This window comes from Silene latifolia, chromosome 8, assembly GCF_048544455.1.
Source record: "Silene latifolia isolate original U9 population chromosome 8, ASM4854445v1, whole genome shotgun sequence".
Taxonomy (NCBI): domain Eukaryota; kingdom Viridiplantae; phylum Streptophyta; class Magnoliopsida; order Caryophyllales; family Caryophyllaceae; genus Silene; species Silene latifolia.
In genome coordinates this window covers 65917183-65922467 of record NC_133533.1, presented here as the reverse complement: position 1 = coordinate 65922467, position 5285 = coordinate 65917183, and the positions used below count along the sequence as shown (strand labels likewise).

At 41.6% G+C, this 5285-nt stretch overlaps 1 non-coding gene across 1 annotated transcript; it reads right to left on the bottom strand.

The window, feature by feature from the left end:
• Positions 1 to 325: 325 nt before the first annotated feature.
• LOC141597912 (small nucleolar RNA R71) lies at positions 326 to 432 on the bottom strand. The gene has a single exon (XR_012523122.1). It is a non-coding gene; the product is annotated as a small nucleolar RNA R71 (small nucleolar RNA).
• Positions 433 to 5285: the final 4853 nt, after the last annotated feature.

Genomic DNA, 5285 nt, shown 5'->3' with positions numbered 1-5285 from the left:
CAATAGTACTCCCACACCACAACATATGACCGGAAATTTTATTGCTAAATCCGCCTTTATCCAATTAGTCGAAAGGAGCCAATTTGGGGGGATGCCTAGTGAAGACCCTCATTTTCATATGGAAACCTTTTGTGACTATTGTGATGCGATCTCTCAAACCGGTGTAACTCAAGACCAAATTCGATGGGTCTTATTTCCTTTTTCTCTAATTGGCACCGCGAAACAATGGTTGAAGGGCCTTGATAAGGCCACTCTCGGAATTGATTCTTGGAAGAAATTGGCTCTAGCTTTCTACAAACAATTCTACCCACCGGAAAAGACTAACATGCTAAGAGTTCAAATTACGGGTTTTAAGCAAAGGGATGAAGAATATTTGTATGAAGCTTGGGAGCGGTTCAAGGGAATTTGTCGCTCATGTCCTCACCATGGACTTAGCTAGTGGTTCTTGGTACAACAATTTTGGAACGGTCTATATGAAGATTCAAGGAACATTCTCAACATGGGATCAAATGGAATGTTCACCGAAGTTGATGACAATCAAACATGGAACAAAATTGTGGAAATGGCGGTCCATAACTCACAATATAGTAGACCTCGCAAGGCTACTAGAGGAGGAAAGCATGAAGTGGACTCCGTTACTCAATTGGGTGCTCAACTTAGTGCTCACATTGACACAATCAATTTGAAGTTTGAAAAAGCTATGGCTAGTGTGGACAAGGCCCTCGGGAACTGCGTCCGCGGGATCCACACTAGGCATAATCGACTCGAGGTCCTTTCGAATCGAATTAAGACATATTAGAGTCGCCACCAAGTTTTTTGGGAACTTGGAACCGTTCAAGTCAACTTTACACCTTTCATCGAAAAGCATAAAGCCAATCGACTACGAGTGATTAAAGATAAAGACTTGTACCCTATATCACTCGATTTGAATGACTCTCGTAATCCAATGGTATTTAGACGGATCCACAAACCATAGATCTTGAGTAAGGGGTGAGGGTACGTGTTGGGAAGCCCATAAGGACACCCAACCCCGCCCGTCAATAACGGCCTCTACTAAGTCAAGTATGGATTTCAAACAAGGTCATAGCTACTACGATATATGATATGCAAACATCGTTTTAAAACCCTAACATGTGACAACAATTTCTATGTCATTTAATGCATGAATACTAACTTTGTCAAAGTTGTTTTAGCATGTGGGTTGATTGATCTAACAACATACAAACGAAACAAACAAGGCTTAGAGGGAATGGGGGAGCCGTTGGGATCTACCTATTACAAACCAGGCATTTCATGCCGACACAACAATAAATTAAAGATACAACTCGATCTAAATACAATTGCTACATACAAAACCGTACACGATACATTACACGGCCATTCGGCCTAGAAAAACGTGCACAAAGGGGTGGTCCACGGCTCACATGACTCACGGCCTTGGGTCACTCCTCGTGATGTGTGCTTTCACTTAATCTCATTGAACTAGACATAAGGCTACGCACCAAAGCATGCATTAGCATAAATCGGGCCATGTTGCTTTAAACAACATGCGATTTACTATGCTCTTACATGCATTGAGGCACAACCGTCTAACCAAACAAGACTAAGGTTTTTAGAAATCGTTTTGACTCGATAAAAGTAAACTAATTACAAACAAACTACTAAACATGACTCGATAAACAAAGTAAATACAAGATACGAAATAACGAAATGAAGATAAGAAAACAACGAGAAAAGGACCACAAGGACACGGCCAAACACGGCCTACACGTTCTAGCCTACCCTAATTCTTAGGTTAGATTCATTAGTTAGATCAATTGATTGCAAAACGGGATAGGAAACAAGTTAGAAAACGAGTTAGAAACAACGTTGATCGATTGAGATGATGTCGCGCAAAGGTGTATTCTACACGGCCTAAAAGGGGTCAAATTAGGTCAAGTTCGCTAATTAATTTAACTCATCGAGTGTTAATAATAAGGTGCTAATCACGCACTCTTATACTAGCGAGAAATTAGGTGAAAGAGAGAGATGCGTTCATTAAGTTACAGAATTGTTAATCGGTTTTTAAAGCTACGTCGATGTACCCTAATGTTTCTAATTAGGTTATTTAAATGATCGAATGTCGTCTAAATAAGTCATATGTTAACAATCAGAGGTCATACTAACATGCAACGGGTCTTAGGGTGTGTCGAATTGGCCGAAACAAACAAAGGGTCAAAAGCGAGGAGAGAAGTTAGAAATTCGTTTTATTTATGCCCTACCTTGAACACGAGGATATGTAAATGAGACGCCTTCTTTCTTTTCAGCGGGTTTTTCATATTTTCTGTTCCCAACACAAACCCACATCTATATGACTCAGCATCTTTGCCTACACCGTTCGATAAAGCTCATTCTGAGACTTGATACTATTCATCCGAACCTATATCCTTATCCTAGCCTACATCGAGTGCTAAGACCGACTCAAACAAAGGTGGCTTCATTTGGACTTGGTTAGGACCCATAAGAAACCGACAAGATGACAACTTGGTTGATGAGTGGATTGAATCCCTTATTCTGAAGGACTGCCTACGTATTCGCGTGGAGCGAAATCAAATCCGACGTAGTTTGATCAAAGTGCATAAACATGGCATTTTGATTGTGTGTACACACTCGAAGGTTTCACCTAAGGTATCATGTCATATCCCATTCTAGCCTGTAAAGTACCGTTAAATCCCGTGTTTGGGGTTAGGTATAAAAGGCTTGGATCTTTTGGGATGTGGAGCTTGGTAATAACAAGTTGGAATGGTTAACCATCATTCTGAAGGTTTGTTTTGTGGTGCTAAGGCCAAGGGCTATGGCTGCTGATGTGGTTGGAATGGGTGTCTCGGGTTTGATGAACCACGAGTGCAAATGGGTTGAAAAAATGATGTGGGTTCAAATTTCCATGTCTGGATCCTAAAGGCTTGGGTTTACTAACACAAGCTAACTGATTCTCAGAATCCCTAACTATTCCCTCATAAATGCCTCGGAAGGACTTAAGGGTATAGAGGTTACTACTTGAGCTTTTGGGCTTCGCCCATTGAACTTCAACTATGGGTACTTGACTTGACTTCTGGCTTCCGTAACTTCGACATTCAACCAAAAGCGTTCTGCAATAACTTCAACATCTTTTTTTCTTTTTCTTTCATCACTTTTCTTTTTTCATTTTTCATTTTTTTTCTTTTGCTTCTTTTTTTTTTTCGTCCTTTTTTTTTCTTCTCTTCTTGAAAATGGTCTTCTATTCATTCCCTTAGTCACAAATGGATACACCTTAAAAACTGGGCTTCGCCAACTAAATTGGGTTAGAATTAACAATTCCTTCTTAGAACGGGTTGATATCTTCTCTCTTCGAGAGGGGATGATTCTGTGGGAAAAAGGCTTGCCTTCCGTCATCGATAGGGGAAACAAGGAGCTAGTCCGGGTTCGTCATAGAATCATCTAAAAGCTAGTCACAAACATTGGTTCAGATGGAGGTTTTCTACCGCCAGACATGGAATAGGTGAAGGAAACAGAAACGGAATCCTATTGTACCTTACATTTTGAAACGGGATATATTTCTACCCCAGGGATGCCTTTGAGTGTGTTGTGCGTTTTATCATGTTTCGGAATGATTGAGGATTGGAAATAAGACATATTTGGAAACGAAACTGGAACTTTTTATTGGAAAGACAAAAGCTTAACAGACTCGAAGGAACGATTCCTAGGACACACCCTAGGTCATCGCGGAACAAACGACTCAACTTCAAGAAAAGAAAGTCCTAGACTAGACTCGACTAAGATAAGAAAACAGATCCCGACTCATAATTTTCAAATCTGGTCTTGAGCTTTCCCTTGTTCAGTTGTCAACTTAGATGCTCGGCCCTTGTCCTTGATCCCTTTGATGGTCTTCCTCCATCCCGAGGTAGTCCTCTGAGGATCTACGCCAATGATGAAGGTTGGTGAATCGAATTGTCCTTTATTAACTTCGTTAACGAGAGGAGTACATTCTAGAGCAAGACTCCCGACTTGAATTTCATTCTTCGGGTTTGGCAAGAATTCAGAGCAATCCAAAAATATTTTCCCGATAAACACCCCTTTCAAGTGACATGGGCGGATAAGATGGGAATAATCGACATTGTCTTCGACAGAAACAAAGTAAGTCGTTCAAAAGTTCGATTTTGAAAAGGACATGGGAAATTTCGAAAAGACTCGGGAAAACAATTTGCACATTGTCATTCTCATGTTACAAGGATGTATGCTCCTAGACATCTCTAAGTCTCGGCAAGTCTTCTACAAGAAGGTCTATGCCCTCCATCCTTTTGCGGTCTTATAGAGCAAGGTGTCTTAAGGTAGAATACCTAGAAGATCGTCCCCACCATCAAGAACCACGCGAGGTGAAGTGGAAGCGAGCAATGTGCAGCTTCCTAGCATAGTGGGACGTCGCCCCCCACGCATCACGAAGAAACGCTGGGACGGCCCGGGCAAGTCCTTAAGGGTTTATGCATGAATCGTAGCCCTATGAGTAATGTTTTACTTTCCGACACTTTCTTTTCAAGTTTCACCTCGGAGGAAAAGACCCTAGAAACAAAGTGTAACTAGTCCTCTTTTCCCCAGCAGAGTCGCCAAACTGTGGACAAGGCCCTCGGGAACTGCGTCCGCGGGATCCACACTAGGCATAATCCCCAGCAGACCAAATTTGATGACCAACTTGGAAAGTTTATGGAAATTGTGAAGAATTTGGAAGTCTCGATTCCTTTCACGGAATTAATCAATCACGTGTCGGCCTATGCGAAATACATGAAAAACATCCTCACAAAGAAGAAGTCAATCCGGAAGCTTGAGACTATCGCCTTCACTAAGGTGAGTAGTGCAATACTTCAAGGGAGTTCACCTCCAAAACTAAAGGATCCGGGAAGCTTCTCAATACCGTGTACCATTGGCGACACCACGATCAACAAAGCCTTATGTGATCTAGGGGCTAGTGTGAGTGTTATGCCATACTCGGTGAGTAAAAGGTTGGGGATAGGAGAGCTTAAATGCACCAATATCACACTCCAAATGGCTGATAGATCAACGAAGACACCATTAGGGATATGGGAAGATGTTCCCGTATGAATTGAGAAGTTTTTCATCTCGGTGGACTTTGTCATTGTTGATATGGAGGAAGATTCCAACATTCCAATCATTCTAGGAAGACCCTTCTTACACACCGCGGGTGCGGTGATTGATGTCAAACATGGTGAGCTCACTCTAGAAGTGGGAGATGAGAGTATAACTTTTAATCTTGA